Source organism: Plectrocnemia conspersa, unplaced genomic scaffold (genome assembly GCF_051122295.1).
Source record: "Plectrocnemia conspersa isolate PC_06_02 unplaced genomic scaffold, ASM5112229v1 ptg000003l, whole genome shotgun sequence".
NCBI lineage: Eukaryota > Metazoa > Arthropoda > Insecta > Trichoptera > Polycentropodidae > Plectrocnemia > Plectrocnemia conspersa.
Genome location: NW_028277167.1, coordinates 21,078,913 through 21,104,648, shown reverse-complemented (window position 1 = coordinate 21,104,648; position 25,736 = coordinate 21,078,913). Strand labels below are relative to the sequence as shown.

At 29.5% G+C, this 25,736-nt stretch overlaps 1 protein-coding gene and 1 long non-coding RNA gene across 2 annotated transcripts in view; one reads left to right on the top strand and one right to left on the bottom strand.

Moving 5' to 3' along the window:
- Window positions 1–25,736, bottom strand: part of NK7.1 (homeobox protein NK7.1) — a 166,778-nt gene that overhangs the window by 119,952 nt on the left and 21,090 nt on the right. The window lies entirely within an intron of this gene.
- Window positions 16,124–17,582, top strand: LOC148236926 (uncharacterized). The gene is made up of 3 exons (XR_015809125.1): window positions 16,124–16,255; window positions 17,262–17,396; window positions 17,462–17,582. It is a non-coding gene; the product is annotated as an uncharacterized LOC148236926 (long non-coding RNA).

Here is a 25,736-nt window from a genome sequence, read left to right as displayed (position 1 = left end):
GCTTTCGGCGTTGATGAAGACGTCGAGATTTGTTTTTACAGTTGATATAATAAATTAACTCTTAACGCTGCTCTGTAAACGCGTTAAACCGTTGAGTTAGCTCGGTTATTCTCGGATTTATCGCGTTCGCTTTTAAAGCGTCGTTGTACGTAATATGTACATATTAAACTCGAATATTGATTAATAAACTATTGAACGGTTTCGTGTTGTTTAAGCTTTCAAAATTTATTGAGTTATGAAAATAATTTACGGCCATGTGCACGCATTTAAAACTAGGGCTGAACGAAAAGTTTAGAGCTTTTAACTTGTAGCGGGCTTACAAAACCAACGTATGCTGGTTTTGTAAGCCACAATTGTAGCAGATAACCTACCGTTTAATGCATCATATTTACTGTCATATAGACTCATTTAAAATCTGACAAGTTTTCTCAATGCAGCATAAAGGACTAAATTAAATACACATACACATGTATGCATATTGCAATGCGTCTATACAAACTGTTTGTTACATCATAAAAAAAATCGACAAAATCTATTTGCTAATAGATGTTTATGTTATTTTATAGCTTAGAAGCAATACTATGAAGAATACGGATTCCTATTTGATGCCGCACGAAAGTGCGAGTAAACGAATTTGCTCATCGGCGGTTGGGAGCGGTCCTCGCGGAGTGAAAAATGTATCTACGTATAAATTATAATATAAATATATTTACGTTACTTTTTAGTTTCAAAGTTAATTTTCTAAGAAAATCATATTTTTTATTAGCATCCGGGATTTCAAAACACGTATTAAGTTATTATAACAATAATAAAAAGTTACACAAAACTACACTAGAATAGTAGTATTTTTTATTTTCACACTGTTTTCAGCTTTGGATATTTAAGTTAACTATTGTTGTTTCTATTTTAGCAACAAAATAAAAACAGAAACACCGACAATTTATTTTTAGTAAAGCAATCGTGTGTCTTAAATTAAGATTATAATTACAAAAATGTGATTGGAATGTAGATAACATAGATGTTAATATGATATGGAACAATATTTATAATAATATTGTAGATAGTTAATTTTTTAAGCAGAATACCGATACAACCCAAAACCGTGATTTAATGATGATGTTAAAAATGATGTTAAAAAATGCAAAATATTGCAAATAATAAAAACAAAACGAGTGAAATATAAAGTGAAATCTAGAAATATGGCAGTCAAAACATACTAAATATAATAATAATTTCTACTCAATGAAACGACATAATAAATATGGAGATTGGTAAAAATATACATAAAAATTCATATTACATTGAGAGAATTGAAAAGATTGTGAATTCAATACTTTAGTATAAAAATTTAGTACAATAGAATAATGAAATATTGAAATCAAGTACAATATAAATATAGTAAAAAATAGTTTACTCAAACTAAATGTATATTTATTCGTTATAAAAACATGTTAGATAATAATATCAAAATATTTATAGATAACCTATCATAGAAATAATTAATAATATAAAATATGTAGAAGTAATTGTAGATAAAAAATTTTTAGGAACATTATAAGTACATATTAAAAAAAATAGTATAAAAACAGATATTTTATCCAGAATGAAAAATATGTTAAGTATAAACACAAAAAAAATTACAATAGTATTATATTGCCTCATTTTAATTATTGTGCAACATTATTAGATATGTTTAATAAATTAGATTAATTTATGTTACAAAAATTACAAAATAAGGAAATGAGAGTAGTATTAAATAAAAATAAATTTGCTAGTTGTATGATTGCTAGATTAGAATAGTTAAATGTTCAAGAAATATTGAATATTCATGTTTTAGTATTTGTATATAAGTTAGAAAATAAAATAAAACCAGAGTATTTAATAAGAAATAAAGATGTACATAAATTTAATACTACAAATTGGGAGAATTTAAGGATAGACAGTTATAAGAAAATGAGTACGGCCAGGGGATTTATGTATATAAGTGTGAAGTTTGTATAATTTTATTCCTAGGACAATTCGCAAAAATAAAACTGTAGCGGATTTCCTGAATGGAATAAAGAAACACATTCGTGCATTAAGAAATAAATTATAATATTAAGGATTTTTTTTTTATATATATTATGTCATAAATGTATGTTTAAATAAAATTTGGGTAGTGTACAAATTAGATACATATATAAGCTAAATAAATTAACGTAATAATTAAATGCTTTAGTTATCGCCGTCATTTATTATATTATGGATTTTGAATACAACTATACTTACAGTGTCTAATATTTATTTTTTTCCAGTTCCTGGCCAAAGCCATTTACCTGGGTATCTATTAATTGGTTCTCACTTTTATTTATTTATTTTTAGGGCAAAAAAAAAAAAAAAAAAAAAAAAAGTAAAAAAAAAAAAAAAAAAAAACTTTGTTTTCTATTACGTTAGCTAGCACTTTTTTTTACAAATATTCATGTTACCTTATTAAGGTTTTTAATTAATGGGTTAGAATGATTTTTATTTCTGTCATGGTAATTTACTTTAAGTTTATCGAAATAATCGCGTAAAGTGTCTATTTTTAAATCTTTATGTATATTTGAGTTTCGGACAAACCATTGGGCATTTGTCGCCATTCTTAGCGCAATATTTTGTTGCGTTTGTAGTGATTTCGAATAATTACGACTAAGTATACCTCCCCAGACGGGGGAGGCATATGAAATAACTGGTCGGATGATCGATTTGTACAGGAGCAGTTTGTTTTTTACATTTAGTTTGCTCTTTCTGTTTAATAATGGATATAGACGAGCACGAGTTGTTTTGACTCTTGAAGTTATGTTATTAATATGGGATTTCCATGTTAATTTGGAGTCCAGAGTTAATCCCAATACAACTATACTATACATATAGATAATAATAGTAGTAAATTAAAACTGAAAGTGACCATTAATATAGCTTAAATACGGGTGTAATGCACACGTACAATATAGCAATAACTCTAATAACTAAATTTGTTAAAACAAATAATTAGCTTCTTTCTCAGTATATTGATAATATATTAAATACACAGCAATATTTTTACCACGAATTGAAAATATAAAATTATAGACTAATTCTAAATTTTAGAAAAAGAGTAATAATTTATTTTAATAACGACGTTATTAAGCGATAATCCCAATAGCTGTATAAATAATATGATACGATCCATAATAAAAATTATATTATCATTTATATTATCATCAACATTATTTTTCACTCACTTAAATAGCCAGAAAAAATCTAGCAAAAATTATAATAACATAAATAGACTTTGAAATAATACTATGATTTTATATACATAAATTTTATTTTGTAAATTAAATGTTTCATAATAAATTATAAAAAAATCTAGTTCTCATTTTTTTTAGAACAATCTATTTTGACTTTTGAATTTTTGCAATTAATAATACGCAAAGAGCTCTTTGCACAAGTTCCGCATAAATCAGATAATGCAAGAATGCTAAAATAAGATAAGCAAAAACCCTAATGCCTCATTCGCAGAAAACAAGAACGTACGTCATTTTACTAAACGTAATAACGGTTAATAAATGAGTTAGGAAATGAGCAGACAATATGTGTTAATTTATTGTTCTCAGAATGAAAACTAGTATACACATAGTAATCAACCATCTATGTATATAATTTTCAAAGGAAAATGTGGCGACCGGTTGCCAAATAAGATAACAATGTTTTTTGGAACCACTTAAAAACTGCTTTTTGAGAAGATAATATTATATATGTAATTAAAGCATTACTAAGAAATATATAAAAATACTTATTACACGATAAACCCTCTCCCTGGGCAGGGAGTAATTTAATTGTAAAGTAAGTGCCCATCAACAATGGTTTATATCATCGATCCACACTGACATGACAATTGCTTCTAATTAGGATCATATCAGTTATGTGTTTAATTACATTTTAAATAAATTTATTTATTAAAAACTTAGTTATCATGATTATGAAATTAATAAAACATATAAGAGACTTAGTATAATTGAAGCTCATTGGGTATGAACGGGATCATGATTGTAAACGTGTTTTCCTGTTCATAAGTGGTAACCTTAAGATAGGCATTCATATCGGGGTCAGTTAGAGCTTTAAGATCTCACACCACGTGCTCCACGTGTAAACAGATCCTGTCTTTCTAGCTATACACCATTTACCCAGCTGTCGGGTAGATAAGCTTTTCTTTCTCGAGTCGTCCCCGTGCGCTGCTAAGTGCGCTTCAAAACTTCGACTTTGAATAACTTCAAAGCGCTTTATCTCGCCTCTCGCACAAAGGTGGGTGATTGCATTTCCTCGATGTCTGTGTAGTTCAGAGCCAGATTTTTGAACGGAGACTATTTTGCATATTTGCCCACTTGAACGCCACACTCGTGCTTAGTATAAAACGCACAGGAATTCGCTAAAACGGTATATCAGCCGTGAATGTGTAATAACCACTCAAAGTGATGTATTAACTTTGATGTGTTTATAGAAAATGTAGTGAAGTAGAAAATTTGCAGCTATACGACTATTTTCAATGTGAATATATGTATGACCGTTTGATGTACTCATCGCAATATATGTTTCTAAACTTGTACAGCGTTCAAAATTAATGCTATTTTGTCATTATCGTGTTAAGGAGCATATTTATCAATAAAGTACTATTAGCTTTACAGCTATTACTAATTACATAATAATGTGCTATATAAGAAGCGGATAAACAGCAGCATTATTACAAAAACTCCAATCTTATATTGCTTTTAGGTACCTGCTGCTGTAAGTATTTTTACTCATAACGATCCATTTGAGAGTATGCTATTATATTACAATTTATTATCTCATGCTTATAAAGAAATAACTAGTGATGTATTTTTTTAAATGTTGAATCATATAAACAAATTTAAGATTATAAACATGTTATAAAACCCAATTCCGAGCCAGAAGCGACTGTAACGCGACGCGAATGTTTTCGCGAAATTTATACAAAGTAATCCATGCATAAAAGGATTTCATACGTACAACAAAAGATGATGTGGATCGAAACGTTTGTCGAGAAAATTTCTACTGAGAAGAAGAACCCTTGTAAACAAGATCAAAGGGAAGAAAAGTTTTCCGAGTTAACGCGACGCCGAGAAAAATGTCTGAAGGAACAATAAATCAGATGCGGGGTGGCTTTTTGGATTTCGCTTTAAAAGTAGGGGCATATTATTACATTTAATATTTTATATACATATATATAATAAATCAATATTTAATTATTTTTTCACTAAAACTATTGATTCCATATAAGTCTTTATATTATATATGCATATTTATTGATACATCAATATCAGCTCTCTGTATCACTAAGCAACTCCCTTTATCTGCATAGCTTTTACGAATTTATTTTTACCCCTCCATATATTATATTATATAAAATGCTAATAAAATAAGTTCCTGGATGCGCCTCAGGCCATGAGTAGACGCAGAGACAATTATAGAAAAAAATAACCTTATGATTTTCCATGTGGATGTAAATAAAATTTCGAGGATGTAAAATAAGTTGTTATTATTAGAAACAAGTACCGGTAGAGGGGTATCATTACGCTCCGTCACACCGGAACGAGACAAGTGGAAAATCGGCGAAAAACGGCGAACCTCTTTTGAGATTGGAAATTTAGGGCGAGCTTTATAATTCGTTCGATGGATACGGCTTATATTTAGAATGAGGTTAAATGTGAATATAACAAAAATTAAAAATGCGATATATTTGTAATATATTTTAAGAAACACTTTGATTTTTATTATAATAAAATATTGATGTAGTACACAATTAATAGTTTTTTTAATATTATTTAATATTTCTTATATAATATTATTTAATATTTCTGCTTGGGGGCCGATTTAGTAGTTGGCTACACTGGCAACATAAGCTTACGAAGCAGTGGCGGGGAAAAACTTGCTTTGGCGACCAGTTAACAACTCGTCACTGAGCTTTCGCTAAAGCTTTTTTTTTAGAACAATTTAAAACTCATTTGGTAAGAAGATAGAAGCGTGTCTAATTCAAAAAAAAATGGCGACTAATGATTTTCTGAGCGTAAGGCATATGTAAGGCATGCTCTTATGGGAGCCGCTGAAGATAGAGACCTTCTTTAGATATTATGCCAGAAATCTACGCAACTTAAACCTTAAGATTGCAGACACATCAAAGTACGCCATGCCGAGATGGCGCGTTGCTGAGGGTCTGCACCCCTCGATACTTTGTCATGTAATCAGTCAATTGATTAATACATATGTACATTTATTTTAGTACGCTTGCTTCAAAGCACCCTAGATTTTACAAATTATAATAAAAAGCAATAAATTAATAATAAGGGTTATTTGTAAATATATAAAATGCATATATTCAAGGGTTTCATAGCTTCAAAAAAAACGTTTAAATATTATTACAGTTATAATTGCTTTAAATATACCGTAATAACATAAAAGGCATTAACCAAGCAATACAGCATGTTAAACAAACAATTAAAGCCTGACGATTTAATTTGTAAATTAGTTTCAATAACAAGACTTTAACAATTAAGACCGATATTTTTAAATTTAAATTTTATACCACTGATACTCTATTATGACCTCATATTTTTAATATAATACGACTTATAGCGACGTAGTGCTTATCTTTATACACTTGTATATATTACAATGAATGTGTATTACCAGTGAAAATATTTTTCACTAAAATTTTAAATCGATTGTTTGATACATTTTAAGTAGTCTAATTAATGAAATGATATATATATTAGTAAAAATATACTTTCACTGAAAAATTAACGAAACGTTCAGTTGCTGTTGAGATTCAAACCTAACCTAAACAAATCAACCAAACCCAAATTGCCCTGCCATGAAAAAATTAACTTTAGTTTTTTAAATTTTATTAAGTCAACATGGTTTTTCGAATAGCAAATGGATGTTTTACAGCTGTCAAATTGATTTTAAATAAATTTATCCACCCGTGAAAATGAATTCGGATATGATTTCCTTGAAACAATTGGTGAAAATATATTTATACCAGGGAAAATATATATTTACTGTAAGATATATACAAATATATATTAAAAACAAAGTACAAAGCAATTTTTTAAGACTTTTTTTAAGAAATAATTTTGTTTGTTATAAAATGTTAGCAAAAAAATAATGTTATGTGCAACAATTTGTATTGAGGGCAGTGACCTTTGATTGAAAATAGTGACAATACAATTCGTTTAGACTCGAAAATTTACGAGGTTGCCAACTAGCATTATATTGGCTCGTCAACCATGCAACCCATAAAAGCTAATAACATAAATATAAAAAAAATAAGTATATGAGAGTAATAAATATCGATCAAGTCTGAATAAAAATCATGTTCACGTATTATACAACTATTAAGCTAAAGAAGTTACACCATAGCTTAAGAGTATATGATCTGATAAATCGAAACGTAGTTAATATTGTTCATGTGAATATGTTTTATTATTATTTATAATAGTATGGAAAGTGTACATTTTTTACGTGTAGTGCTAATTTCTCAATCTAGCGAAGCCAGTGGTTGTTAAAAAAAGCACTTGTACTTCTATTATAATCTGTTCAGTATTTTATGAACAATTGATTGTTATTTGACGTAAACAATGGACTGAGCTATTGTGTAAAAATTAAAAAGAAATTTTATAACTATACTCTGTCATGGATTTTTCTCATTTGACAAATTTTATGTAGATAAATTGATGGATAAATAGAGCTTTGCCTAATCTGTTACATCATTAGCGGGCAAATGTGTTAATAAACCATATTTCATTATGAATACGAACATTATATATTTATTTTAAGGTTTAGAAATCGCTTTGGATGATACCAAAACATTGAAAAGTTTACGCACACACACACACGCATACATACAACAGCGGTTAAAAACAACAGCAAACAATAATCCGATCCGATGCGTATATTTTCCAGGTATTTCAGGCGAGGGATCGTTTCCGAAACATAATTAAGTGGTGATCTCCAGCATACCGTGCCCGGAAAATCCACGGGGGGAGAGCAAACGTTTTAAAGCACATCCAAAATTCCTCCCCTGTACATGGAATAAGGGAATGGGTGTTTTCCCTCAGGCCGTGATTTTAACCTGACTCAGAATCACCATGGATTCACCCCTCGATATTGAGACCTGTCAAAAAAGTAATGCTTTGATACAGCAATTTTTTGTGATATCGTACCGCATAGGATACGTTTATTTTATTTAATTTATTTTTGACCCATTTCAATCATATTCGTTATTAAAAGTATAGCTTCTAATCCACGACTGTAATAAAACTATCATCATATATGACTTGTCCTATCTCAAAATAATCTTTAACCCGTCCATCGATTTAAGCCGATGAGAGAGTAGGTATCAATAAATATTTCAACGACTTTACAATGACACAGCTCCCTCGGGTCATCGCTTAATGGAATCTCGGCACAAATTTTTACCAAGCTATAAATATCCCTCTGAAAAATTATTACTTTAAAGCTTTTTATTTCTCTCAACGACGAAGATCCGAACGGGAAGAATGGTCCGGACCCAAAATCTGATTGAATTCATCCATTTGGCAGGGCTTAATTATTCAGGGTGGTGAGCGATACAGTTAAAGAGGGAGAGGGTGAGAGAGAGAGAGAAAGATAACTGACAAGAAGGGCCTAGGGCAGAGGATGGGAAACTGATGGGGGCAACTCATTCGGGGGAATTCCCTTTGTGAGACTTATCATTTTTATTTCACAATATCGCTCAAGTGGAAGACGGGACCATTAGCGACTTGGAGTTTATTCTTGATTCTTTCGCACATAGTGTAAGAATTATGAAATACGCCCATTATGCGCTTAGTAAAAAATATTCTCAGTTGAAACTTATTTTTATTCAGGTTAATATTAAATCTGATATTTAATGTGAATATTTTGATAGACTCACTACATCAACCCTTGCATACTAATTGTTATCGAAAGATTTGAGTACAACTGTATCTTTATGATATTCACAAATAATACCAGACTAATTTTAAATGTAAGTCATTATCTATTATTTACTATAGTCACAATTAGGCAGTCAGATTTCTGAGCGTTTTTTATTTCTCATTTTCTCTTATTCGAGTATTTTAAGAATAAGTGAAAATGAACAGAGAACTGGATGATCGTTGAAAAGAACAAACTTCAACAGGATGATGATTTAATTATTATTAATGGCAGAATAGCGTAGTCAGTAACGTCTCAGACTATTAACTCTGAGGTTGCGGTTCGAACACCGGCAGTGGCACTCAAATTTTTACTTTAAAAAAATGCGCTATTGTTAAAAAACCGGCTCCGGCTGCAGTGACATCTATTGGTTATAAAATATATTAAACATAATAATTTATAATTATTAATTATTAATCTCTATTAAAAGCTTCCGAGAAAGCATAAATATTTTAAAATATCTGTCACGGAACCGCAAAAAGATTCGTATAAATTTAATTTTTACGAATATTTTAACAAAGAGAAAAATTACAAATCGTGAAATATTTTTTTTTGATTTGTCATTTTTCCAATGTATTTTTATATATTGGATAATCTTATGAGTAAGTTGGAACGGAGCAATACACGGGCATTTTAAACACACAACAAACGCATGACGTTGCTATTATTTACACACAAACTTTTAAAAAAAAGAAAAAAAAGTTTTGAACCTGTATTTTCTAAATATTTCCCGTGTATATTTATTAGTTATGCCTTTCGTTCTAATAAATCTTTCGATGCAACATGACAAGTGTTAGCCTAATGCGTTACAATGGGGTAAAAATTAAGTGAGACATCAGACTAAAATCCATGTCTGTATACCAGTGGCATTTATTCTATTAATTATAACCTAATATTATAGCTTTCAAACAATAGATGTGTAGCTTAATTTTATTTTAAATATTTATCCGTGAGATTAAAAAAATAAAGGAAAACATATACATATGTGATGATTAATCGGAAATACAATTACATAATAATTACTAATTCCGATTTCTTGTGTTACGAATTCAATTTAAAAAAACATAGGTCTATCAGATATTAGTCACTGATTTACACTACAGTTCTACTGTGCTGGTTAAATTAAGCATAAAGCTAGTAAAATCATATATTTTACCAGAAATCTAATAGTGTTAAAATTGAATTTTTAAAGCTATAACATTTTTACTGCTAGTATAAAAATGGCAGTTTTTGATGCCATCAGTATTTATTAAAATATCCAAATATTATTCTACAAATAAAATGTTAATTGGTTATAATTATTAGTAAAACTACAATAAAATATGCAAATACATGTATAATAAGACATTAATTAAAATGACTAAAATGACAACATCAAGCGCAAAATATATCTGCAAGGGTTGAATCGCCAAAGTTACTCAGATAGGGTATTATATCGTCTGTAGAATAAATCCATCTCAAAGTCGCTCAAATGAGGGAGATTTAAGAAAAGGTACGCCCAACACCAAAAAGGGTATAAAATAAATTAGAATTATGGTTTATACACACATAATGTTGGGTGACTTTGAAAAAAAGAGGGCGTAATAATACAAAAGGAGCAATTTCAGAGATGACAAACAGTTTTTATTTTATTTCATTAGTGTACATTTGCAAAATTAATAAACGTCATATTTGCTTTGCTCCATTATGATAATACGATTATAACTAACTGAATGAGATTAACACAATCCCATTCATAACATCTAATTATACCGGTTGCGTCTCACCTAATCTGGGCCCATTATTCAAGAGAGCTGGTACACGGACTATTTACAACACGTGACGTAGTCCAATTAGACACAGTGCAACTTGGATTTAATCAGTAGAAAATCTAACACTTTGCACAATGACCTATTCTATGTGAAACGCATTTGGATTCTATCGATGTGGGCTTGGACACGCATCATATACCCGAACACACATCCCTCATTCAAAATTAAACATCTGGAATCAGACGAGCATAAATAGGGCAATTAAAACGACATTAGTCTTTTCCGGTAATGTCTCAATTGGAATTATGGTGTGTACATAAATAGTTTAAGACACCTACTAAATTATTTTTTCGAATAAGCTATTAGCATATTCTAGTTTTAATTGATTTTGTGTGGGAGTATGAGCAAGGTGCTTAGATTATAACATTATAGTCACAATAAAGATACTGTAATGAGATGATTTTATTACTATCATAAAATAGATTGCTGTTTAATTAACTATTTATTCAGATCGTTAATTCAAATTAAAAAAAATTAAATGGTGAGCTGATAATATATTTTGTAAAGTAAATAAAATAATACTTTTTCTGTAATTTGTTTTATATCTATACTTTTTAATACTAAGTGTCTGTTATTGTGTTATATATACATATGAATATCTAATTTTCAATTAGATAAAAATGTACTTCAATTATAAGAGGTTTGAATTTCGACTGTTTCTCTCCAGATGCTTTTCTATGACTAAGTATTTACCTGGTTGTAATTTAAAAACGTGAGAAAAACATATCCAATAAATACCAATACAATATCAACATAGTCCTATGGTCGCTTCATTGAACTATTTAATTGTTTTAGGTTTGTGAAAATACAATATCCACTCTTTTAAGAAGCAATGCTATAAAATAGGAAACAGCAAATAACGAGAATAAAAAAAATCTGCTTAATGAGGAAACAACATGTCAGAATTAAACTAAAGCAAATTTAAATATTACACTGTGAGAAATATTATTCTTAAAACTCGCCTTAATGACTGACCAAAATGATCATACATTAATAAGGATAAACTAGACAATAATGTAAAGGATGGGACCACACAAAAGCTCTCGTTATAACTAAAGAGAAGGGTTTCACTAAAATAGCACACAAGGATTCATTGAATGAATATTTCTTTATTACGAAACAATATATATCTTTATTACAAACAATATAGCACCGGAAGACAAAAAGCACAAATTCCCGTTACGCAATTCGATCTCGGAGATGTCCATCAAGAAAAAGTCGTATACATATTTCGCTAAGAAGCGGCAATTCACTGGATGATTGCTGCATGATTGTGATTCGTCAGTGAGTTCTGTAACCCTTAATACTTGAGGCTGGTCTCCAATGAAGACTTGGAGCTTGGCACCCCCCCCCCCCTCCCGACAGATGCGAAGATACGGCTTGAGACTCCCGAACATGATCATCGCAGCAAGAGGAACTGACCTTCAGACATTGTCACTGGCACCTACAAGGCCCCTGAGGATCATCATCCCTGCGCCAGCTTTTCCCCCACTGCTCGGAGAAAACGGTACTCGCCCATCATAGTAACTCGCAATATATGTAATATAACTATAATTTTTATAGAGTATAACATATATTTTTCATATACTTGTATTCTCGTGAAATTTGTATATTTTTAACACTTCTCGAAAAATAAAAAAGATTGTATCTAGAGTTCCTTATATGTGAATGTTATGCATGTTTTTGTACTTGTAAAGTAGGTAAGTCTAGAGTTAAATGTAATTGATAGGTAATATATAATTTTCATACATTACTACTACTACTGGCTACGAATGTGGTTAAAAATATTTTGATTGGCTTCATATGACATCACTCCAATTTCTACACAGTTTGAAAACATGTGCTTTTTATCAAACGTAAATATTTAACGACTACATCAAAAACGTATTACAGAACTCCAAGTGTCGCTATGAATATTAATCAAATTATAATATAGTCGATCGATAATTTCGAGAGCCTTTTTTGTGACTCTACGTGACGACATTAGAATCAACGCTTCATAAATCACTTTAGCACGTACGTCGAATTAAAGTCGAAAACGTGTCAAGTCGTCACATTTTGACCGCCGCTGGTGACCACAATCGGTATGTAAAGTACGTTTTTGGCGAGCACAACGAGTTAGACCAGCGGCTGACCGTTTTCCCGGTAAACGTGCATCGTAAAAAAGGCGAATTTAATTTATAACCGCATAAATAAGAGACGTGCTCGAGTCCTAATGCATGGGTATTAATTTTGTATGTGTGTGAATGCGTAGAGATGGATGATGGATGGGGAAAGGCAAACACTGACAGTGTTTACAATTAGTAATCAGATGGCGACGGGTCGGTGTGTACCTGATCGGATACGTGACTTATTTCACGCTGAGCTTGAAAATCGCTTCCTGGCTTAATAATGTTGAATAAAGTCACGTGAGATAATTGCCGAGTATTGTAAGTATTCCTCGAATTGAGTATTATTTGAAACAATTTTCATTTTTAGAATTCGCATCAATTTGTTACAGGAAATAGAATAGATTCTACGTGACAGAAACTTGAAAGTCGCTTCCTGGCTCGATAAATTTAAATAAAAGTTAAATTGAAAATATCTGATATTGCTTATTTTTACTATTCCGGGTATTGGTTATTTATATGTTAAAATTGGATTTATTCATGATTCACAGAATGTAGTGTATTAAACAGTATTCCCTGATGTCGAACAATGTCGAGCTTTTAAATTGTTTCTTGATTCAACTACCTATATTGTATAATGATTGTTAGATTTATTTGTTACAAAACTAATTTAAGATATGCAAATTGCAGCAATTAAAATTTGAAAATAAAACACGTTATATAACCGTGAAATATTATTTAATGCCGCTGAATGACTCGGTGGCCATAAATAAAAGTCACGTGATACATTTTTTTAATATTGGATACAAAATTGTAACATATCTAATCTTGGGTATATCGAAAATTATGAACTTAAACTAAAAGGATGCTTAAAAATAGTTTTTTGATGAGAATTTCGGGACTTGAACTTTGCGTGTTCGTATCACGTTGGGGTCACCACTTGAAGGTTTTGTAAGTTTTGTACTAAGGGGTGTGACTTTTCAGCCAGTAAGAAGCAGGTGAAAAATAGTGAGAATATTATTAGATTATATTACATATTGTGACAGACAATGAATGGCGAGGTGTTTTTTCGAAGCAGTGGTGGAAAAGTTGGCGCAGGGATATTGTCGGTGATAGATCCTCAGAGGTCCTGTATAGTGAAATTTGTCGGAGTCCCATGACAGTATGTTGTGGGTGACGGGCGTCTGCTGATCTCTTTGAGTGTCCGCCGGAGCCTGCCAAGTGACTGCTTGTGACTGCCCTCTTCTCATTGAGATTCAGAGCTGTAAAGCTTGCTGACCAATCACAATCATGCAGTGATTATACAGCCAATCAGCTTCTTAGAACACGAAATAAGTATACGTCTTTAGAAAGTGACATTTGCTTAATGGATATCTCCGAGGTTGAAAAATTGTGTATGTGTAACGGGAATATTTGTCTTCCGGTGATACATTGTTTTCTGCGACTGTTTCATAGCAAGAAATATTCATTTAATGCACCGGAGAATCCTTGAGTGTTATTTATGAGATAACTTCAGGTGGTAACGATAACCTTTGTGTGATCGCACTATTGTTAAATAATCACTTTTGGTCACAGTAATTACGCGAGTTTCAAAAAAGGCCTGCACAAACGTGGCTCTGTGTGATTCGCCACAAGCAACATTATTAGTTCAATAATGAGCTTAAAAATGACTTTTTGACTCGAAATAGTTTCTTTTAAAATATTAATTTCTTCCTTAAAATTTTCACGTTAGAATATATTATATTAAAGAGGACGAAATCATACAACTTAAATTTGTAAACGAAATTTTAATCAAAATTGCGACATTCAGCAAATAGAGAAAGAAGAAGAAATAAATTCGAAATGGGAAAATATGAGAACGACAATGATTAAAGTGGGAAAGAAGCTTTTCGAGATTAAGAAGCCATTTAAAATGCAACAATGGTTGACAGAAAAAATATTATAACTTATGAACGACCGTAGAAAATTAAAAAAAAAATAAAACACAATAATATTCATAGTCTTATCAACAAAAAAGGCAAAGAAGATTGGATAAATTAAGAATGCAAAGAAATAAAAAATTCACAACAAAATTAAAAGATACATTAGGACTAAATCTAAAAAAAATAGTGTAACGAATAATAATGGATAATTTTTTATGGTTATAAGCAAGCTCCTTGTGGGTCCAGTAAACTTATCATTAGACAGAAGAGATAACATTAAGCAGGTCAAGCATTTCAAATACCTACCTAAGTAGTTGTGTAAATTATGAAATGGACCCCGATGAAAAGTCCGCATCGAAGTTGCTAATAAGCACTTATAATACAAAACTAGAATTAAATTCATATCTGGTCAGTGCTATTATACGGATGTGAAAAATATATGGCTTTATAGACATATGCTGAATGTTCCATGGATTAAGAAAGTCTCTAATGACCGAATTCTCTAACGCGATCAAATGAAAAAAGATGGATAAACCTTGAACACATTATTCAAAGTCTGAAATGTAAGCTTCTTCATACCCTAATAATGGAAAAAGTTTAAGGTAAAAAATGGATCGGGAAAAATAAGGTGTTTTGGTTGCGAAATATACGTCTATGGACAGCGATAATAGCCGAAGAAGTATTTTGTGCAGTCAAGGATAGGGAAGGATATTTGAAACTAAGCAACAAGGTGCTCGCTTACGTCTTGAATCGGACATAACACCAAAATAAAAATAAAAATAAAAATAAACAATCTTTGAAATCAATTTAACAGAATTATAAATATCACGTTGTTTGATTTCTTGGTATTTTCACTATTTATGGTAGAGCGTATTTTGTTATTTGTGTTTTAATTTAAATATTATATAAATTTAATAAATTTAGATACCCATAAAGTAGAGTTTATGCAATATACTACTAGGTTTAATAAGATCACGAAGTATAACTTCTAAATATAGAGATTGCATATCCGAATGAATACAAAATTGTAATAAACAATGAATAGAGCAACCATAACAACTGTTATACATTAAAATAGTTATTTTACACCTGAACTAATTTATATATACGTCACACATGTGTTAATGATTTCATAGGAAAAATCCGATATATTTTGATTTATGTAAATATTTACAAGCTATATAATATGAGTTTTACCAACAATTCCAATTCAATGACAATTTATACATTAGTATAAGTTATAGCTTCTGGTACATTAGTATATTAAACCTTTCAGGAGTATACCGTGTCAAAAATACATATTGTATAATATATCACTATCCATTCCTAGAAAAGGCATATGATGTGTCACACGTTCACGGGAAATGTCCGTGGGAAATCGATCATGAAACATTCCGAAAACGTACAAGAACGTAACGTATATAATACATACTAACACCATTTATTATGTAATATTATAATCGTATTAGTATAAATCATTTTAGAACTTGTGGATGACTAATATTTTTTTGTACGAATCATTATCTACACTGTAGACGTATTTGATATTTATGTCATAATACACAAACTGGTATGTAAAGTGCTATTGTAATATATTTCAAACAATCATTCATAGCTAGAGTGTATCGAGTAATGTTTAACTTTAATTGAATGTGACGTTGTTTTATGACATTTCAAAATACCTTAACTTGAATCGGTATTTTTGTAATAATATTTTATTTATTAAGTTTTAAATATCAATATAGATTAAATAATATTTTTTTAATATGTATAGCATCATTAATCTACATCAAATAATAATTATATCCCATTAAGGTTATATTCTGTTTACTGGTCAATTTTAGCGCCCAAGAAACGGCATAAACAATAAGTTGAAAACAATTGGCGCTGCAGGCGAACTACCATTATGTCTTCACCCACGTTCATTGTTTCATTGGACCCTTCTAATCGAACAAAAATGAGTAATGCTATTGCAATTGATATTATAGTCAGGGGTATTTATTATACAGGGTGCTTATTAAAATGACTATATTTTATTTTGAAATAAGCATTATACGAATTTTGTCACCTCTTTATTAGTTCTCATAAGAGCGAATACATACTTTTAAATATATTTTATATGTACTCAAAATATACTTAATGATACCAATTCGCCTAATACCAGTGCGTCGCCACACTAATGTAAATTATTTGCCAATCAAGTCATTGTTGCCTCGGCGGCAATAAATCGCTCTGTGCAAACATCGCCACATGCCAAATCGTTTATTTATCAATCCCGCTTGTTTGATCAATCATCAAAGTGTTTGCAGGGAGATCGACAATGGAATGCCTGCGCACGCGTCAAATTTATTAAATTTTTAATTGAATTAATCATTTATTTTCACGGTTAATTTGAGTCATTATTACAGTATCTGATTTCGACCCCTTTGTGTCGGCTAATAGTTCGCAGAATCAACGGAAAGACGGTTTCGACGAAACAAGGCGACTAAGTAATTTTAAACCTTTTCCGCAATTAAGCACTTGAGCTCGTTCGAAATTACGTGGTAATTATATACTACACTAATTAATAATTCAAAGGCGAACTAATGCAAATATTAATTTATTTCAGGTATGATATATTGATTGATAGACATAAACATAGCGGGTTCACCCAGTGAGACAGAACTCATAAAAATAACTCGAAGTTCGTGGGGGTGTTTTATTTTTATCGCGCATTGTATACACATTTGAATATGAACTGTAAATAAAATGTTCATTGAGTGGCAACAAATATTATTGTATAACCTATGTCCTAAGACGACAAATGTTTTAAAATGGAGTGTGATATATACAGTGTTTTTTTACTAAATAAAAGCATTTTTTTACTATTGTAAAAAAAAGTTTTCCTTGAAAAAATTTAAAAAATTTATAATTGTTTTGCATTAAATAAAAGTAATTCGATTTATACTTACAATTACAAACTGATTATAAATATCATTTTAGTTTTCTCATAGAAGATTTCAATATAAGTTAACAATTATTCTAACAAAAATTGTCAGTAATCTGTATCGATAATTATTGAAAAAAAAATGGATTAAAATTTTATGATGAATATTACAATAATTTAAAGCCAAATTTTAGCTTTGAATTATAAAATTTTAAAATGCAGATAATATATTTTCATATAAAAATTCTTATTTTTAATAAAATTATATTTCTTAAGCGTATTAATATATGTGGATAGTACAGTGTAACCTTGAATCGAGGTTGCACTGTACTATGCATTATTCGTTCCGGAAACGTGCTCGTATTTCAAAACACTCGTATATCAAAGCTAATTTCTCAATAAAAATAATAGTAGGTTTATTCCTCCCAAAACCTGTTAATAACTACAATTTGATAAATAATATAATGTAAAATAAAATGTTGGTGGTTGAAGTAAATAATTATAAAACCTTTTACAATTTTAGCCAAAAAAAAAAATATGAAAAAAAAAAAGTGATAATTTGAGTACATTTTATTGAAAAACTGGAACTGGTTTAAAACCGTGAGCACTAGTTAAAATAGCTGTATCGTCAGCGTACTGGTATTTTTAATTTTTGCGATACCGTTCTTATGCAAGATAAAAAGAAACGGCCCGAGGAAATCCTGGTGGAATTTTACGCGGTATGGAGTGTATATTATTTAGTGAAATAACATTGCTTCCATTTTCAGGTATGAGCGCATTAAGCGTGGCAGATAGTCAGAGGTTTTGTATTTGTATACTTTATGACGCAAACTCTTGTGCCAAGCTGTGTCAAAAGCTTTTTCTATATCTAACAGTAAAAAACCCGAACTTTTTTATATTTAAATATGCGCTTCATTAAACCAATAAGTTGTGTTGTAAAGTAATTTTCGCAAAAACCAAGCATTTAATATCTAAAGTTTATTTTAAACGCATAAGGATTACTTTTTAAAATATTTTACAAAGAGATTATAATTTGATGTTATGATCGTTGCGATAAAATTTGTAAAAAAATTGCTATAAGCTTATTTTTTACAAAAAATAATTGCTGTATTTGGACTTTCTAAGAGACAGTTTTTTCTCTTATACAAATAATTGCTTGCGGACCATGAGCAGTTGCTCTGTAGCCCGTTGAGACTTTTTAAAAGTATAAATATATAATATAAGAATAAAAATTAAGACATCCGAAACAAAACAGCAAAATCATTGGCACATCATAATATTTCACCGACAATCTATTTTTGTTGCTTCAATTTATTAAATAAGCTAAAAATAAATATAATATTTATTAAAAAAAATATTAAATATGTCATATTTTTAAAAAAGTTAAAATAATATTAAAATAAATATATTTTTTTTTTGTTTGTTATTACATTATTTAATTTTAGATTAAGATATAACTCGGCTTTTTGTGAGAGTTGCGGCTCAGGTTTACGGTTGCGGCTTGCCGCGAGAAAAGGTTGCTCGCCACTGGTTCAAAAGCACTACCTGCAAGTCAAATGCTTGGTGCCATATACGAAGATATCAGTGGCAATTGCGTAGTTTATATCCGCTGAGAGATACCTAAACTCTCGTACACACAATCCAATGAAATTACATCATTGCCAATTTTACCGATTTTTTAACCATCGTACTTAGTCTAATTACACTGTATTTTTTCTCAAGAATCAGTGGAAAAAAATAATACACGCAGATTTTATTAGGTGTATAAGAGAGATAAATTAAAATACATTTTTTTTAATAAATAAGAAAGTATCAAATTAAAAATTAATAAACAGCTTTATCTTTACAATAACCAGATTTAAGAGTTTCAAAACCCGTTTATTTAACCCACGCCCATTGCGAATTTAGAATAAAATTAAATAAAGGTCTACGCAGAAGATATTTTTATGTTTTAAAATTAATTTAAATAGGGCAATAAGACATATGTCTCTCTAAAACAATAAATTAATACTGCCCTCTGTACTTGCACATGCCGGAACATCCCACATAGCGAACGAGCAATAACGTGGAAGAAATATAAGAGAATGTGATTATTATGGGTTTAACGATGTTATTGTGACACTTGCAAATATACTTAATATATTTATTAGACAATAACAAATATTTTGTTTTCACCCTGAATACTTGAATTGGGTAGAGTACGCTCAGGGTAAGGATTCCGGTTTGTTATTGTGTGCGTGAACTGTGTGGCTCAAAACAATTTCGCTCAGAATATTTATTTTTTTTTATTTTAAAAGAAAATATATGTTTATTTAACATACATACATCTGAGCTAAGTTGGAAATTTCAACGGACAATTAAAAATATATTATATAATCGAAGAAACCAGACATTGATGTCATTAATTAAATATTTGCAAAATTCAAAATCTTTCACTAGTCAAAAAAATAATGAAGTCTTTAGCTCTTCTTCAAAAGCAAAAAGATATAAAATAGGGAAAGAAATCATTCGCAGATTGTTTAATAGCTTGACGACTCTATTAAATCATTAGAATCCATTGAATAAATTAAAAATTATCATTTGCGCAACGATAAGAATAATAACTTTTTTAAGCCTTACAGAGAATAGTGTAAAAAAACCAACGACGTACAAAAATAATTAAAATATTTTAATCCACGGGTAAGAGAACGAATAACTAACAGTGTATATTTGAAGTCTTGATATCAATTAACCCAGATATGCCCAAAAAATTTTGTTCTCTTAAAATTTAATTTATAAATAAAAAACAGTGGCACGAGTTTAGTGACCTACCCATAGGACAGTGGGCATATCTGGGTTAAACCAATATCAACACAAAATTATTTAAAATAAATCACTAGAGAAGATCGAACTTCTGTGCCACACTGCACTTTAATGACCAATACCAGCGTTGACGAATCAGCGACTGTCCTTAAAAGAGAAAGCGAGACAACGAAGTACACGCTACATCGCTTCTCCCTCTCATATACATGTACACGCACACAATAACAAACCGGCATCCTTATCCCGAGCGTACTCTATTCGATTGAGAAATGAAAGGGACAATGGACTTTCCCCAATTCTCAGAGGTATTCGATAGATGGAGTTACACTAAGTTTTGAAAGTCGCTTTTCACTTTCACAACAAAACATGTCCAGCTCAGTGAGTGTTCAACCTGATTTTTGGGACGACTTTAAGACTACAGTACTACAGAAATAACAGAAAAACAAGGCTGCGCACATTGTAGTATTTTTAATAGCACTGATACGCAAAATAACGCATCAAACAGCATAATAATACGATTCCCGACCCAGCTGAATTTAATAAGGAGAATAATAATATCGCGGCAGGCAGGGGGAAGAAAAATACATTTTAAGAAAAATCTCTCATTAAGCACCATAATGCCTCCTCTCCACGACAATAAGAGTTAGCATCCATTCAAATTTATTCTTTTGCCGAACGAAATGTATAATTGAACGATTCATCATCGTCAACGGTATCCTCGATGACGACATTATTATACAGACCCTTAAGCGGACCTCTCGGCCCCCAAACCTGGGGATTCGGGTACCACCCCTTGAATCACTTTGCATGAATTATAAGCCGGGGGAAAGAATTGCGAAACTCAAATCGGAGACACAATACATAAAATCGAAACTAAATGCACAAAGACGACTGTGACCATAATAATAATTACAACCAGTAGAACGCCCGAGGCTTAAATCCTTTTTAGGAAAGCGATCGGCGTAAACATAAGTCATATCCAATATAGACTTTACTAAATTTACCCATTAGCCGCTAGCTATATATGTACTAGTATTATATAAATCGGTATACACAATAAAAATCATAATACTTTATGTAAATAGCATATATGCCATACAAGTTCATACATTAAATTTGTATATATTAATAACTTGAATAAATAATTAAAAACTATTTTTAATATACATGTATAATATTATAGATTATATATTTATTAATTAAATGTAAAATATATGCATAGGTTGAATTACTCGTTAATTCGCTAACAAGATATTCAATTAAATTACAAAGACATATAGCATACCTAAAAGTTATGAATAGGTACAAAAGTCAAATTTAATAGAATTATACAATATACACAGTGTCGTTTTATTGATTTTAAATATCTGTATCAACAGTGAAATATTTTAAGATGTATTTTAAGTGTATTACTAAATATAATATAATCGTTAAAACTGTAATGCAAAACTGTTTGCAATAATAATAATACAAATTATATCGTTTTCTTTCTAAATTAATAAAGAATTAAATCTTAATGATTTTTAATTATAAAATCTGTAAATGAGCAACAACAAACAGCTAATTAAAAGGTATGTTATCTCACATTACGCACAGCGAGTGATGCTTAAAAGTTTAAGTCAAACGGAAACCTAACATTCCCGAAAATCAACAATTATACTTAAAGTAGCATAAATTAACAGCTGACTAAAGCAAACCGAAAATATTTTCTTTAAAAGTAATATGTTACACAAAAATTAAAAAATACACAAATAATATTTACATACAAATATGTTTAATCAAATAAATATTGTAGACTTTGTGTGTCCAAAACGATAAAGTAGTGGTGAGAAAACTGAAAAACCTAGGTTTAAATCCAATATGGACCCTACTGTTTTTCAATTTCTATCGTGTCTGGGATATTGAAATTAGTGATTCATATATAAATATAATTCCGATCGATCATCACAGATTAAAAATCTTAGATTTTCCTGTTCTAACGGATTACTGTGGTCGTGCATAGTATCATTTATTGATTGTAAATTGTTTTAATAGTAAATAATTAATAAAATATATGTCACTGATTTACAGACTTCTCACTCCTTACTTAGTTCTAGAATATATTTATCCTATTTTAACGCATTATTCTAACGTCTGTCATATTATAATAATATATCAAACAATTTTTTTTATTAATAAATTTTTAACGTTTATTAAAAAATAATAATTTAGAAAACAATTAACTTATTAAATACTCATGACTTTTTGTATATATGTTATTTATATATTAATTAACTAAATCAGTTAGTGATACAGTAATTGACAGATTATATTCATCGATAGCATATTAAATAATAATCACGGTTCAAAACGGAAAATTTTCCATTAGAATTATTCGTGAATCGTTATGTTTCAATTAAAATGTTGAATAATTTTTCCATAGAAGATAAAAATGTACGAATACATCAATGCGTTATAAAATTGAATATTAGTTCATTGGTTATTAAATACAAATATCGATAAACTAAGCGTAAAATCTCAGACATTATCAACTTTATAGGAAAGAGAAAAAATTGTATAGCTTACTATAAATTAACAATAAGATCTTTGTCTGTCTGTCTGACTTAGAAAACCTTCTTGATTTAAAAAAAATAGTAATATAGCAACCGGTCGCCAACAAGATATTGTTTTATGCAACAACATTTTGAATAGCCTTTCAGCTTTTCTCAGAACCACTTTCAAAACTGTTTCAAGAAAGATATTAAAGCATGATAAGACTAAACTAGAACTAAAAAGAGTTCCGAGAAACCCTTTTTTGCCATTTGATCCTGGGTCTTTGATCTTAACAGAGAATTAAGAATTTAAGCTTCCGGCTTTTTGGGTCGCTTTTGCAGGCCACATAGCAAGCCACCATTCGTCATATTCTCGTCTTTGGCCGGTCAGCCTCATTCAAGGCTCCACCTTATTTAAAGCATCTGCGTGACCCCAGTGACGAGATTATATTATTGTTTCTTACATACATATATAGTATAATGTAGTTTTTTGGAAGTAATAAAGTTTTTTGTTAGTATAGTAATGGCTTGAATTGCATCTAAACCATCGACATCCTTTTTGTTATTTTGTAGTTTTTTCAGTGACAATGCTTTTTTATGTGCACTGTTTTGGATATGTAAGACAGAAAATATTTTTAATTTAAAATAAGCTGGTATCTGATAAGTGAGAGAGTTGCAGGACTTAGTAATTCAATGTAGCAGACTATTTATATAAGTTGTTAAAGAAATTGGAGAGTATAGGTATAAGTGATATAGTTTTAAGATGGTTTAATAATTACTTATATAAAAGAAAACAAAAAGTTAAAATAAATAATGTATATTCTAAAGAGAAATTAGTGTCTTATGGAGTACCACAAGGGTCTAAATTGGGACAATTGTTATTTGTTTTGTATATTAATGATATAGTTAATAACGTGAAAAAATGTAAAATTGATCTATTTGCGGATGACACATTAATGTATTGCATAGGTGATAACATTAAAGAAATTGTAAATAATTTAAATAATGAATTAAGTATATTAGACATATGGTTAAAGAATAATGTACTTAAATTAAATGAGAATAAAACTAAATGTATGTTTATTAATTATAAAAATGTTTTAGATAATAGTACCAAAATAGTAATAAATAACTCTAGTATAGAAATAGTGGATAATATAAAAAATTTAGGAGTAATTGTTGATACAAAATTAAATTTTAAAGAACATTGTAATTACATATTAAAAAAAATTAGTAGAAAAATAGGTTTATTATCATAGATTAAGAAATATATTAAGTATAAATACAAAAAAAAAATTTACAATAGTATAATATTGCCCCATTTTAATTATTGTGCAACACTATTAAATATGTTAAATAAATTAGATAAACAAATGTTGCAAAAATTACAAAATAGGGCAATGAGAGTAATCTTAAATAAAAATAGATTAACTAATTGTAAAAGTATGATTGATAGATTAGAATGGTTGAATGTTCAAGAAATATTGAGTATGAATGTTTTAGTATTTATATATAAGTTAGAAAATAATATGTTACCAGAATATTTTAATAAGTATTTAATAAGAAATAAAGATGTACATAAATATAATACTAGAAATAGAGAAAATTTAGAGATAATTAAGTATAAGAAAACGAGTACGGCTAGGGGAATTATGTACGGAGGTTTTGATTTATATAATAGTCTTCCAAGAGAAATCCGAAACAGCAAAAATATAACGGGTTTCATAAATGGAATAAAAAAACACCTTCGTACATATAGAAATAAATTATAATATTAAGACTTTATTATTGTATATTTTTATTTTTTCTTTCTGTTATGTATTTTTTATATATTTTTATATATGTTTACTAAATTTGTTAGATGTAAAGATTAGCTATTAAGCTAAATAAATTAATAAAATAAATAAATAAATAATAAATAAATATATGTGGATGAAAAACATTATCCTTTTAATCATGTATTATTTATATGATTTTAAAGCTAAATCAAGACTGCAAAGGCAGGTAGTGATATACAAAATCATAAATTTATAAAATGGCTTCATAGAAAGCAAATGGCAATTTATTACATATTGCACACTAGTACTATATTTATTTTCACATTTCACAAGCTTTTGAATTCTCAGATATGATTTAAAATAGTTCAAAATTGTTTTTTATATAGCTAATTACCAAATATATTTAATGAAAAACAATTTATTGTTTACAGGTTAGGATAAATATTTAATTAACGTAGCATTTATACCTTTCAACTATTAATTAAATGATGAAATACAGTATTAACGCTCCAATCAATGTGAACGACCCTTTGTTGATTCCCAAAACACACACGGCACTTGCAATTATTAAATACAAAATTAATGTTATGCACATTGTCGAAAAGCTGTCAAATTCTCGGGTATTTTCCCGAGTTGTAATCTAGCATTAATTGTACTGTATACAAACGTATGACTTTGTAATAGGGCCACGAGCGAAATGTAAATTTACGTAATTCAAAATAACAACGATTTAATTACCAAAACCGGCAGTAACAAAGTGTGCGAATGGTTAATTGGAAATAGAATGGAATAATCCGATGACCGACGCTTCTTCAACTGCGTTGTATTTTTTTATATTTAATACAA